The sequence below is a fragment of the Notamacropus eugenii genome, chromosome 2 (genome assembly GCF_028372415.1).
Source record: "Notamacropus eugenii isolate mMacEug1 chromosome 2, mMacEug1.pri_v2, whole genome shotgun sequence".
Taxonomy (NCBI): domain Eukaryota; kingdom Metazoa; phylum Chordata; class Mammalia; order Diprotodontia; family Macropodidae; genus Notamacropus; species Notamacropus eugenii.
In genome coordinates, this window is record NC_092873.1 from 86,785,712 (window position 1) to 86,800,553 (window position 14,842).

The 14,842-nt window shown below is 40.0% G+C and overlaps 1 long non-coding RNA gene across 1 annotated transcript; it reads left to right on the forward strand.

The window, feature by feature from the left end:
- Positions 1 to 1,842: 1,842 nt before the first annotated feature.
- LOC140525887 (uncharacterized) lies at positions 1,843 to 9,998 on the forward strand. The gene is made up of 4 exons (XR_011974151.1): positions 1,843 to 1,971; positions 6,118 to 6,419; positions 8,776 to 8,993; positions 9,187 to 9,998. It is a non-coding gene; the product is annotated as an uncharacterized lncRNA (long non-coding RNA).
- Positions 9,999 to 14,842: the final 4,844 nt, after the last annotated feature.

Sequence of the window (14,842 nt, forward strand, 5' to 3'; positions counted from 1 at the left end):
CTTCATGCCTGGGTTTAAATCATGACTATCATGCACTAGCTGTGTGACCATGTCACTTAACCTCTCTGAATCTGTTTCCTCATTTATATAATGAGAATAATAATGTAATGATGAATAAAAATGAGAGGCAACTAGATGGCACTGTAAATAGAACACTGGGCCTAGAGTTAAGAGAAATGGAACCTGAGTTCAAATCTATCCCAAGATGCTTTCTAGCTGTGAGATTCCAGGCAAGTCAGTTAATCTGCTTGCCTCAGTTCCCTCAACTGTAAAACTGGATTTTTTTTTTGGTGAGGTAATTGCAGTTAAGTGACTTGCCCAGGGTCACACAGCTAGTACATGTCAAGTATCTGAGGTCAGATTTGAATTCAGATACTCCTGACTCCAGGGTCAGTGCTCTATTCACTGTGCCACCTAGCCCACCTTAATAGTACCTAACTCACAGAGATATTGTGATGATCACCTGAGATAATATTTGTAGAGCACTTAGCAAAGTACCTGGCATATTGAAGGAAGATAATAAATGTATTTCCTTTCTCCCCTTCCATCTTTCTTAAACACTAAGAGTCAAGATGCTTGGTATAATTTCTAGCTTTCAGGTTATTTACTCCCTTTCCCAGTTTAGTACTTGTTTCACAGTCTTTTTCTCCTCTAACCCTTCTCTCATACTTGAAAACTTCAATGTATATGTTGCTTTCTCCCCACCTATCCTAAAGCCCTGATTCATCGGCCTCCCCAGTTTTCAGAACCTACTTCTATCTAACTCAGTCAGATGGTTATAGCTTGGATATCAACATTATCCTTGAATGCACTCCCTTCATAGTTTAAAAGAAAAATAATTTTTACATTAAAATAAATTTTTTGAACTTAATGTTAATCATCAGTTCAAGTCTCTCCTCTCTAATCCACCCTCTGCTGAAAATAATCTTGCTAAGGTCTGAAAGTGTAAAAGAGTTTCATTGCCAGTCATTTGAAGCCCTCTGCAATCTGTCCTCCACCTACTTAAGTGACCTTCTTCCATATAATTTTCCTTCCCATTCCCCTGCTCAGTAAATTCCGGGGGTAAATAAACTCCTTTATTACCTCTGGAATCCGATAAAGTCCCTTGTTTGTCATTTCAAGCTCAGACATGATTGGATTCTTTCTGAGCAGATGAAGTGGATCTGGGATGAAATATAATTGTTCCTGATATGAGTAGGAATTGTTTCATTATTTATATTTGTACACTTAGTGTCTAGCATACAGTATGTACTTGTGTGTGTGTGTGCGTGCATGTGTGTGTTCATCCTTCGTTGCTGAAGACCATGCCATCAGAGAAATAATGATATGACTTGACTTGACTTTTGTTTTTTTGAGTGAGGGAGGGCTGTGCAGGTCACCAGCCTCTCTTCTCCTCCAGAGCCATCTGAATCCAGTGACCAGATATTCATCAGAATGACTAGAGATGACCCAGGATGAGGCAATTGGGGTTAAGTGACTTGCCCAAGGTCACACAGCTAGTGAGTGTCAAGTGTCTGAGGTGAGATTTGAACTCATGTCCTCCTGACTCCTGCACCGATGCCCTATGCACTGCACCACCTAGCTGCCCTACAGGATGTACTTAATCAATATTTGTTAACTGACAGAATTTTCATCACAAAGACCTCTTCTCTCATATAAGGAGATACGTAGGAGTTAGAATTTAATTGGTTTTTGAATTTCACACTGTGGCAGATCAAGTCTCTGATACTGTCTGAAGTGGTAAAGGGAGTTTCTATTGGCTCCCAGCACAGGAGGTGTGGTAAGGAGCTGAATCTATATAGTCCCCTCCTATTGCTGTATATCCCTCATTCGGTGCTCTGGGGTCTCTAAAGTGGAGTTGGTGCTTTCAAGATTGTAGCAAGACTTGTGATGTCAGGATGGCCTTAGAGAGACCTCCTACTGCCTAGATGCTAATTATCCTTTTCTTCAGTTTCCTAATGACCAACTCTGGTAAGATTTCATTTTCCTTATTCCACAGCATCTACACTATTATGAATTGGATTGAGATGCTGGACTTGGGAAAATGATCAGACAGAAAATCGTAATCTGATATTTACCAGCTGTTTTGGGGAATGCAAGGAAATTACAATGTCTGAATATCTTTTCTTCTCCTGTGATTGGGTCGTCTCAATTAGGTTTGGAGGAGGATTATCCATCAAGAAAGGTGATATTTGTTCCTAGAATTAGATTGTAAGGTTCTCTATTGATTATCTTCAATTTGTCTTTTTAAATTACTATTCAGGTCCCAAGAATGGTCTGAGTTTTCATGTGACTTTTAATATGGGAGATGGTTGAGAAACTAACAGAAGATTCATCATTGAATCATTTTGGCTCATTGACCTGCTGCCTTTGTCTTGTTGTTGGGTATCACCTCAGTGCCATGCCATCCTTCTAAGGGAGTAAAGGAAATTTGAAATCATTGCCATTTAGTGTCATTTAGTGTATGGGTATATACAAAGAAGACTTCATACATGAAACAAGCAAAGAGATGCCCCGATCTACCCACTCAACTCATTAGCCAAAAGAGCCTTTGTTGATACTATGATGGTCTGGCCTGGGCTGAATAGCTGGGAGATCATTGTTAGTTTTTGAAATGTTAGTTTTTGAAAATGGAGGTTTTATATGATCTCTGTGAGTGGGAGAGGAGAAATACTGATATCAGCTACTATAAGATCTAAGTTACTCTGTACCTGCTGCTTAGGTCTGAGACCCAAACTGGGGCTTGTGCTTTTAAGAACTGTACCACTCAGTATAGGTAGAAGGGCTTACATACCTCCCTTAACCAAAGTGTTTTGGAAATATTTTTGTCCAAAGGTAGTTTTGAACTCCTCTCTCTGGAATTAATCCTTCCAGAATTGAAGGGACTGGTCAATTTCATACTCATTTTATAGATGATGGATCTGAGAATGACTAATGTTACCTAATGTCTCCCCAGAATCACTGATATGGCCAGAGAGGAGTGAAGCTGGGATCTGGTCAGAGGCTCGGGAGTCCCCAAACTCCTCTAATTAGCCTCTAATTTTATTTTCCTGAAGTAATTATAAACTTCCTGTGAGTGTTTAGAGTTCCATATACTTTTCTATATTCCCAGCAATGTCAAACCCTGTTCATAGTAGGTACTCAGTAAGGATGAATGCATTGTTTCATTTGTACTAACCTTCCCAAGGGAAGAAACTGAGATACTTACATGCCTCTATTCCTTCCATCAAAAAATGCTACAGTGGAAACAAGAATGGTTGGAGTCAGAAGACTTTGATTCTGCCAGAAGTGATATGAATTTCAGATAGTTACCCTACCACTTTGAAACTCATTATTTTCTCCTGTCAAAAATAGGATTTTAGAGGAATTTTCTCTAAAGAGTTTTCCTGTTCTGAAATGTTAAATAATTCATGACCATTTCAAACCTTCTGTCATGGCTCCCTACTGCTCAGTCCTCATCTTACTGAGAAGAATGATGCATGCAGTACTTTAGCTTTGGGAAGTACAAAGTAGGCAAGAGATGTTTTCAGTAGACAAGAGAGGACTGAGTTCCCAGGAAGAATCTTTTTGATTGAAACATTTGTTAAGCACCTGCTAAGCACCAGAGAATTGCTGGCTATATAAAGACACTAGAGGTGGAAGGGAAATACTGGGTTAAATTATCATCTCTATGAGGATGATTCTCAGATCTATCTATTCAAGGCTAACCTCTGTCCTGACCTCCAGTCTCACATCTCTAATTCCCTGTTGGACACCTTGAACTAGACGTCCAGTGTCCACCTTAAGTTTAACATGTCCAAAATTGAACTGATTATCTCTCCCTAAAACTATGCATCTTTACTATTACTCTGGAGGCCACCACCATCCTCCCACAGTCACCTAGTCCTAAGATTCATCCTTAACTCTTCACCCTCTTTTGCTATACAATCAGTTTCCAAGTCCTGTTGATGTGACTTTTCTAACACCTCTCATCTAGCACTCATTTTTTTTTCTGACACTGCTGCCACCTTGGTGAAGGCCCACATTACCTTTTCTCTGGACCGTTGCAAGAACCTTTTGGTTGGTCACTCTGTATCAACTCTCCATTCCAGTTCATCCTCCCCTATGCTGTTACATTTATCTTCCTAGAGCACAAGTCTTACTGTGTTACCTCTCCAACTGCAAACAATAACTTCAATGGCTTCACACCTCCAGGATCAAATATCAAATACTTTTATTCAAAACTCTTCATTTCCCTACCTTTCTAGCCTTCTAATTCCCTCTACATATTTTTCAATGCAGTGACATTAATCTCTGATGTTCTTTTTATGAGATACTCTATCTTTTCACTGTGCATTTTCACTGGTTCTCCCTAAATCTATAATTCTTTCCCTCCTCATCTCCATCTCTTGCCTTCCCTGGCTTCGCTCAGGTCCCAGCTAAAGCCCTACAGTCTACTCAGAGACCTCTTATTACCCACCTCCTTAATGCTAATGTTGTTCCTCTGTTGATTATCTTCAATTTATCTTTTTTAATTAATATTTTATTTTTCCCAATTGCACATAAAACCTTTTAACTCTCATTTTTTACAGTTTTGGGTTCCAAATTCTTTCCCACCATCCCCTGTCTTCCTCCTCATTGTGAAGGCAAGCAATTTGATACAGTTATGGAAAACATATTTCTATTTTAGTCTTTGTGAAATCAAACGCAGAACCCCAGTACATACAAAGTACAATAATAGTGTGCTTTGATATGCATTCAAATTCCGTCTGTTTTTTCTCTGGAGGTGAATTGCATTTTTTGTCATAGATACTTCAGAATTATTTTAGATACTCAGTTTGCTGGGAATAGATGTCATTCACAGTTGATCATCAAACAGTATTATTGTTACTGTGTTTAATATTTTCCTGGTTCTGCTTACTGCACTTTGCACCAGTTCAAAAAAGTCTTTCCAAGTTTTTCCGAAAGTATCCTGGTCATCATTTCTTATAGCATAGTAGTATTCACTAACCATCACATACCACAACTTCTTCAGCCATTCCCCAGTGAGTGGGTATTTCTTCTATTTCCAATTCTTAGCCATGCAAAAAGAGCTGCTATAAATATTTTTGTACAAGCAGGTCCCTTTTATTTTTCGTTGATTTTATTTAGGTACAGATCCATTAGTGGTATTGCTGGATCAAAGAGTATGCACAGTATTATAGCCTTTTGGACATAGTTTGAAATTTCTTTCCAAAATGGTTGGATCATTTCAGAACTCCACAAATAGTTCATTAGTATTTCAAATTTCTCACATTCCCTTCAACATTTTCCTTTTCTTTTATTTTAGCCAATCTGATAGTGGTGACACCTCAGAGTTGTTTTAATTGTTCATTTCTCTGATAAATAGTGATTTGAGGCACTTCTTCATTTAACTATAGATAGCTTTAATTTCTTTATCTGAAAACTGCCTGGTCATAAACTTTGATCATTTATCAGTTAGTTATAAATTATATACTTATAAGAATATCAGTTGTATTCTTATAAATTTGATTCAGTTTTCTATATATTTGAGAAAGTTTATCAAAGAAAATTACTACAATTTTTTTCTCTCTGTTTTCTCTCTTCCTTCTAATCTTGGCTGCCTTGGTTTTGTTTGTGGAAAAAAATTTAAAATTTCATTTAATCAACTTTATCCATATTACATCCTGTAATGCTCTCTACTTATTTTTTGGTAATAAATTCTTCCCTTTTCTACAGATATGACAGGTAAACTATTCCATGCTCCCCTAATTTGCTTGCCATTCCTCCACCATTTTGATTCTGCCTCCCCAAAGGTATAAAATTTGTCTTCTACATAACTTGTTTGTGCAGAGTCAATCATTTTTAAAGGTACTACTATATTCCAGTCCCTGTACAAAGCCCTGGTGATACAAAGAAAGGCAAGAAAGCCTTTCAAGGAGCTCAAAGTCTAACATGAGCTCAAAAACAACATGAAAAGAACTTTGTACAAACATGATATATTCAAGAAGGAAATTGACTTCCTGACCTCCAGTCACAGAACAAATATCTTAGTTGCTCCCTCTTTATACCTGAGGCTCTCAGAGCTTCCTCACTTCCAAGCTGGGAGTGTAAGAAGGGATTTTGCTTCCTTTCTAGATACAGACAACCTCTGACTCAGGGGAGGAGAGACCCCATGCTCTGGACGAGTGAAGATCTGGTGGAGTAGCTATGTAGTGTCTATTGGACCTGAACAGAGGCTAATGTCGTTTGTAAGCAGCTGAGTTGTGGCTCTGCTCTGGGTGCTATGAGAGGGGCTATATTTGGCCTAGCAAATGAGAGCACCTGGGTGAAACACATGGTCTGCACAGGGAAAGAGTCTTCTCTGTTGGAATGCCAAACAATTTACATGGAGGGGTATGAGTGTATTCACGAGGAGGACATTGGTGTCTTGTGCTCAGGTGAGTGTGAAGGACATAATATAGGGCTGGGAGTTCTGAGAATAGATATTGAGCTAGAAGGCATGAGGCTAGAATGTGCATCTAAATGAAGCTTCCACGAGTCTATCCTCTGGTACCAAGGAAAGTTGAAATCTAATCCTGGGGTCATTGAATTTAGAACTGAAATTAAAACTGATGATCATCATCTTAATATCTTTAGTTTACAGTGGAGGGAATAATATTCCAGTAAGGTAATCTGACTGAAGCAGGGTTACACAGACAAACAAGCATAATTTGCTGGGAAATTTTTGAACACAGGTCCTGTGACTCCCGGAACTACAATATCACTTCTGTCCTCCACAGCCCTCTCCAGGCTGTTACTGGAGAGAGAATGTAGAGGACTTGAGAACCTTCTTGAACTTGAATGGGCTCCTTGGGGCAGATAACCTCTCCCTTTTCTGGGGCTCTCCTTCCCTACAAATTCTTGACCAGACTAGTATCTAGAGATTTCTCTGTCTCACTCTCTTGACTCATGTTGGAAAAAAATGTCTCATTTTCACTTTTTCTTAGATTTTCTCTCTCAGGATTTTTTCTGCTTCATTTTTTATATCTGTCTGGAGGAGTTTTGCAAGGGAACTCTGTCCGCTAATTCCTACTGTTCTGTGAACTTGACTCTACCTCCTCAGTTGTACAGTTTTATACTAAAGCATGAAGTTAGAGGAAAATAGAGTCTCCATTCTAAAGCAAACAATCCTAGCAAATGGGAATACCAGTTGTGAGTAGCAGTCATAAGGCAAACTGCAGAAGTTGGAACAGAACATTTGGAGCTGGTGCTTCTTGCACTGATATTCCTCATTTCCTCTAGTTATTTCTATCTCCATGTTGCTATTGTGCCTCTGGGTGAAGGGACCTAATACAACTAATCTGCATCAACTACATTCTCAGTGCAGCCCAGAGAGATTGGTATTGTGGCCCCTGCTCTAAGTATGTTATTTTCTAATTATTAAGAAAATGATAGCCTTTCTGATCCCCTCTAAAGATGATTTTCTGGCAACCAACAATGTCTACTCTGTCCTTATGATAGTACATCTCCACATTCACAAAGTTTATGTTCATAATCATATCCACAAAAATCTCTGTAGCAAATATAACAGATGCTACAGTCAAGTGTCAAAGTGTTGTGGGCTTGTTTCAGACTCAGACTGAGGGGAATGGTTTGTAGGGAGTAGGACTATCAAATTGTAAAACAGATTCATTGGCAGAAGTGGTTACTTCCCTTCCAAGTCAGCAGAATTGTCACCTGTTTCCCTCTTCTTCTCTCTCTCTCTCTCTCTCTCTCTCTCTCTCTCTCTCTCTCTCTCTTTCTCTCTCTCTCTTTGTCTTTTTCCTCTCTTTAGCTGTATTCATCTCCTTCCCTCTCTCTCCTTCTCTGTCTGTTTCTACCTATTGCTCTGTTTGTCTTTCTGTCTCTCTCTGTGTATATGTTTCCATCTCCACCTCCATCTCTTTATCTCTACCTCTCTCTCTGTCTCTATCTCTCTTTGTCTCTCTGACTCTGTCTCTGTTTCTCTGTCTCTCTCTGTGTGACAGAATAATGGCAGCCTGATCCCACAATTCACAAATCTATATATATATGTGTTTGAACTTCAGTGTGCTTGCTATTGTATTCCAAAAAACAAGTTCTTTTCTCATTTTCCTCCCTGATTTCTTACTGTGATAGTGGGACTCGTGGCTTATCACAGTGTTAAAGGAGTGTGTGTGTGTTCAAATATCCTTATTTCTTAGCACCTGAGTCCTAATTCTCAAACATTCCAGAAGTAGCAGGAAATTAATCATGGAAAAATATGGAAACTCTACTTGAAATATGAAGTACAGAAATATAGAAAAAAACCTTGGACATCTCATAAACCTTTTATAAAGACCCCAAGACAACTGAAATATAATTTACTTTGGCATTCTTTATCTGAGAAAAAGGAGGAGAAAAGATGGACAAAGTCCAGAAAATTAAATGAATAGAAATCCTATGTAGAGTGATGAGGTTCTTGAGGCAGAAGAGATGGTTACTTCTCTAATAGTGAGATATCATATCTATTTCTCCTCCTTGGGTGAGAGGTATCCATTCCCTCTGCTGTTTCCATATGCCACTCTTTGGCCTAAAAGAGTAACAGGAATTAAACATCTTGAGTTTTATTTCAGGTTCAATCACAGCCAAAGTATTTCCAAGGTATTAATTGTCCTTTAGTCAGTTAAGTAAATTTCTTTAGCTTCTTCTCACTTGGGAATATGTGAGAGAGCCTCACATTATTAATTGTGTCTCTTCATCAGAGAGATCTTGGCATTCAGGGCCAGTTATTGGAGTTATTTCTTGTCTTTTCAGGATTTGTGAATTTGGTTGCAGGAGTCAGGCCTTGTAATTATAGGGTAGAAGTCAATTCTGAAACAAAATGAGACAAAGTCTGTGATTGGAATTTTACCCTTTCTACTGCCAAAGTCATCTGTCCTGAGTTAGACTGTAGGACTGCAGTCTCCATCATGAAAAGAGCTCACTTTGGGGAAGGAAATGGACCCATCTGGGATAAAGAATTCCAATGTAATGTAAGTGAACCTCTTCTGTCATTGTGCCCCATGGCACCAGTTCCACAGGGAAAATGCAGTCACAGCATGGATGCTGGAGTCATTTGTTCAAGTAAAACTTGCACAATGCTTTTATCCTGCTCCCACTTTGTACTTCATCCTGAGACTGGAAAGTCACAATGACTTTTCTAAAGCCCTGTTTTCTTCTCCCCAGGGTACACAGGCTTTCATCTGATGGATGGAAGCTCCCAATATGAAGGGAGAGTGGAGATCCAAGTTTGGGGACCTGGAAGACTCTCTGTGACTCCCACTGGGACCTGACAGATGTCAATGTTCTCTGCCATCAGCTCCACTGTGGGGTTGCCATGAAGCCTCCTGAAAATGCACATTTTGGCAGAGGAAGTGTTCAGATCATAGGAGATACATTTTATTGCACAGGAACTGAGTCTCATTTATGAAATTATTCTGTGACTATTCTGGGGACTTCTTCATGTCCCACAAGAAGAGTTGCCTCTGTGGTATACTCAGGTTAATGAAGGGAAATAATCTTATTTACTTCAATTTCCTCCTCTATAAAATGGTCTGGAGAAGTATATGGCAAACTACTCCATTATTTTTGTCAACAAAGCCCCACAAAAGGTTCAGGAAGAGTTGGGCATGACTTAAATAAGTGAACTACAACAAGAGGAGCAGAGGAGGGCTGAAGATGTCTATTCTTCCTCCCTTTGAGTCATGTAGTGACACCCTCATGCCACGAGGGCTCACCACACACAGTCCTCTCTACATACAGGCCCTTGCTATAGGTGGGGCTCTCCTTACACAAGTAAGAGACCAAGTATATTGAAACATGGTTATGAATATATTTTCTAAAAAATATATTTTAGTTTTTCATAATTACATGTAAAGACAATTTTAAATATTCATTTATAAAATTTATTTCCATATTTTCTCCCTTTCTCCCTTCCTCAATGCCCCCACCCTAAGCCTTATTTATCAATAAATTTTAAAAAAATTTATGTACTCCAAGGAATATATCTCCTCCTTTGGTGCTTAGACATTGCCTAGTGGCAGAAATATGGTAGGAGGAAGCTACCCTATACAGATCATAGATGCTAGACCTAGCAGAGGGGGAGCAAAGTCTGAGAAAGTATGATCAAGTTCAAGTACTACAACCTTTCTCTCAGAAGCTTTTCTTTATGGAAGATCACAAACTTTTTAGGGCATTCTGTATAAGAAGGGTGTGTTTGGAGCTTTGGGACTAGAACAATAGAATTGTAGATGAGAATAATTCTGCCAAAACATGCCTTCTTAGAATGGGAAATCACTTTGTCCCTCCCTCCTAAACTGTCTTCGGTCTAATTTGTAGATCCTCTGTGTTTCCTCTAGGTACATATTTATTTTACTTATCCCTTCCAAGCTTAAAACTTCCAGTCCTAGATTTGATCTCTGTGAGCTTTTTGCAGGAAGCCAGATAGTCCATAGAACTTAATAATTCACAGTATGACCAGGAAAAGACGTCTGTTCTATTTTCAGGTAAGAAAGAGAGTTGGAGAATCTGAGAAAACTCTTCTCTTTCCTTGGAAAATGGGCAATCAATTTGAATTTCTCCCTGTAGAAAATGGACAGCTTCATCTGTCGAATGGAAGAGGGCCCTGCTCTGGAAGAGCTGAAGCCTATTACAACAGGACCTGGGAAACCATCTGTGATGATTCTTAGGACATGAGAGACACCCACGTGGTGTAGGCAGCTTGGCTATGGAGTGACCCTTGAAGCCATGGTCTCTACTCACTTTGAATAAGGATCAGGGCCCATTTGACTGGATAAGCTTAGCTGCTCTGGAAATGAATCCCACCTAGGGAAGTGCCCTTCCCTCCATTGTGGTCAGCATGACTGCTGACACAAAGGGCATTCAGAAGTTCTCTGCTCAGGTCTTGTTCACACACAGCACACTAACACTGAAGGCCTTATGGGACCCCAGGGGGTGGGGGTGGGGCTTAGAGATCTAAGGGAGAACAAGCTGATTCAGACAGGGAATAGGACTTCCTGCTCCAGCCAGAGCCCTCCCTAGACTTCAATTTCAGGCCAAGGCCTCTTATCTAAAGCATGATGTTATTCAGCTTCTACAATTGTATAGATGGCTCTCCTGCTTTATGAAGTTATGTGTGTGTGTATGTGTATGTGTACATATATATATATTTATGTATGTATACAAATATATACATATATTTGGCACTCTTGCCAATCCACCATTGAATAACATATTTGAAGTCATAGTCATCATCGTTTCAGTCATGTCCAACTCTTCATGACCCTATATGGGATTTTTTTGGCAAAGATACTAGAGTGGTTTTCTGTTTCCTTTTCTGGCTCACTCCTTATACCTATATTCCTAGTAGAGTGATATTCAGAGACAATGCATACAATAAGTTTCTGCAAATTTGCTTTACTTTGGTGGTTCAAAAATACACATGGATTTTGAAACTGTGAAACTCAGTAGTGAAATCACGGTAGAGGAAGAGGCATTCCTGTCTTTATCAATTGGAAGGCAAAACAGAGAGAAATGATCAGAAATATAGAGCAAGCAATATTGGAAAAAGATGATCTGGGCTCTGTGTGTATCCAGTGGATTCTCCCCAGAAGAGTCAGATAAACTAATACAATTTCCAGAGGGAAGAGACCTAGAGAATATTGCAACAAATGTCCCCTTCAATTGTGCCATACTTTCCTCTCCTTTTACAAAATTCCTGGATCTCAGATTAGTGAGTGAGGATCATAAGTGCTCTGGCTGGCTAGAGGTTTTCTACAATGGAACATGGGATAGTGTTCACTTCAACTCCATGGATAATACTGTATCAGTGATTCGCAGACACCTGAGTTGTGGTGCTGAGGGCCGTAGTGATACACTGTCTAGACTCCCCTAAAAATTTGAAGGCCAGGTGGATAGAAAAAATCTACTGCCAGGGTCAAGAGTTTCTTCTGGCATTGTCCTTCTCGATCTTGGGACCAGAATTCTTACCAATAGGGAGAGGAAGCCATTGTCACATGTGAAGGTAGCTACATTTGTCTCTTCCATTTGACTCCTTTTTAATGGGATATTTTTAGTCCAAGTGGATTCAATCTGTGGACATGATATAAATACCAATTTATTTTAATCCATCCAAATAAAGAGTGGAAGAGACCTAGGTTCGTCGCTTATCAAAACCTTAATGTGAACAAGTTCTGAGTTGGTCTTTCCTCCACATTTCCTGTCCTGTAGTAGACCAAACAACCTAACCTCTTAGTTCTTCACTATATTCATTTCCAAAGGGCTCTAACCAACTGAGAGACACAAAAGATGGTCATGCTCTTGATCTTGCTGTCACCTAAAACAGTTGCACTTATATGTTTGTGACCTCTGAAACTTCTTTATCTGATCATAATTTATGGTCATTACACCACTCCTTCTGCCTTGCAGTCCCCTAACTCTATTTTCCATCCTCAAAATGACCTCCATTCCTTAACTTTGTCCAAGTTCATGATTCTTGCACTGGCCAAAATCTCCTCCTTTGTCTCAACTCTCCATTCCAGTTCATCCTCCCCTACGCTGTTACATTTACCTTCCTAAAGCACAAGTCTTACTGTGTTACCTCCCCAACCACAAACAATAACTTCAGTGGCTTCACATCTCCAGGATCAAATATAAAGTACTCTTATTCAAAACTCTTCATATCCCTATCCAGAAGCCATGCCCAACCTGATCTCTACCCATTCTTCAGATTTTTTTCTCCTATTTTTTTCAGTTGGGAGGACAACACTGGCATTGTACCACAAAAGGTACACTCCTCTACCATTCTCTTAGTCCTTTCCTTCCATGGCTGGGTTCATTTGACAGCAGAAACCTTCTCAGGTCCATGTCTGACCTTGTGATTCTTTTATCTCTGAGGAGATCTACTGTTCCAGAATCCAGAGAATCTGCTGAGAAGCTTGTGGGCTGGGGGTCGAGGTGGAGCTTGGGGTGTGGAGGAACTACAGCATCTTCTTCTAGAATATATCACCATCCTGCTAATTTTCAGTTTGGAGATTGGGAACTCAGTCCCTTTAAGGATAGATGTGTCCTTCACTGTCCTCTACAGGGCCCTCTATAGGGCAGTTGGGGGATATTCAGGTTGAGGTTGAGCCTCAGATTTCCCTCCTCTCTCCATACTCACTTCAGTGAAATATCCTGGGGCATTTGACAACTTCCAGGACTCAGAGCCTTATGATTCTTCTTCTCCAAAGGACCAGTCATAAAGACAGTTTCCACCCCTTTGAATTCTGGCACATTCTCTCTGTTTGAGATTTTCTGCCTCATTTTAGAGGCCCTTCTCTTCCTGATCTTCATCCTCCTAGGGATTCAGATTCACAGAGGGAGAATCCAGCATCAAGGTGGGCAACCTGTTGTGCTGAATAATATGGGCAAGGGTGTGGGTGAGTGAAGGGAGAAAATGACAGGGATAGGGATTTTGACAAGGCCAAATAAAGGACTTCAGGACTGGATATGACCCATATGTTTTGTTCTGATGAATTTTTTATCCTTTTCACTGAAGACTGGAAATGCCCCTAGTCTAAGGCCAGGCTCCCTAGTGTCAGAAGACATTGTCATGTTGTTCTGAAGTCTGTAGATAGATGCCACCTGGGGGATGGGAGGGGCATGAATTTCCTTTTCCTATTTGCTCTAGTCATGGTCTCCTTCTTGTCAGGGTTTCTTGTGGGTGCAATGAGAGACAAGGTTCCATACTATACAGGGGGAAGTGAAGGGAAAAACCAATCTGCACTTTCCCCAAATAACAGGAAAGGGCTGGCCTTAGAAGCAAGGACTGATATTTCCCAAGGAGTTTTCTGACCTGGAAGGCATCAGCTAAAATACTTCTCTGCTGTCCTCAGCTCACTCTCATCCAAGAGTTTGATACTTCCCTAGGCCAAGCTTTTAAGAATTGCAGATATGTGTCTGAGAGACAGAGGTAAGGACTGAGACAAGGGAAATGATTCAGGCCAAGGGAGGAGGGGAGTCAGGTTTGGTTTGATAGATGACTAGGCCCCTAAGAGGGGGGTAGAGCTGGATTTTAAGGTCAGAATTATGATCAAAGAGGTATTGGAATCTTCAACATGATATGGGGAATCAGCTTACTCTCTCTGGTGTATTCTATCTTAGGGTTGCTATCACCAGAGCAACATGAATTGAATTATGACAGGGTTGAATGCTCTGGACTAAGTGATTTCCTCCTTGAAGCTGGGCCCAGTGATAAGCAGTGAGATAATAGAAATTAAGAGAGGTTAATTTTGAAACTAAAATAAATGAAAGAAAAATAACACTGAAGGGACTGAACTCATTGTCCCATATGAGGGACGTGTGTCCTCTTTCCCACCTTGGTGATTCTTAGGGCAAGATAATGTCTCTAACTCTCATCTCAGGTTGTCTTCTTCATCAGATGAATTCAGTTTTGAACATCTCCTGGCACTCCTTTATATCTTAAAAGAATAAAATTATGTTTGTTTTCACATGCACAAGGACCTCCCCTCAGTTTCAGAAAAACTTCGGTGAAAACAAAACTAACATCTATCTCTGTCAGCTATCTCAGGTTGGTCTGATGATCCCCCAGGTGATGGGTATGATGATTCTGAAGAATTATCTGGGCCTGAAATTTCCCCTATCACCCAGAAGAATGAGGGGGGTACTCTGGGGTCTACCAATGAATGGGACAAGCACAGGGAGTCAAGTATTGGTGAGTGGTTTCCAACAGACTTATTTAACTGAAAAGTAAAATTTCTAGTTGTGGGTGAACTTATTGTGGAAGAGAGGGGGTGACACCGGCTACACATACAAATATATGTAAACACAAGCATGTCTATAT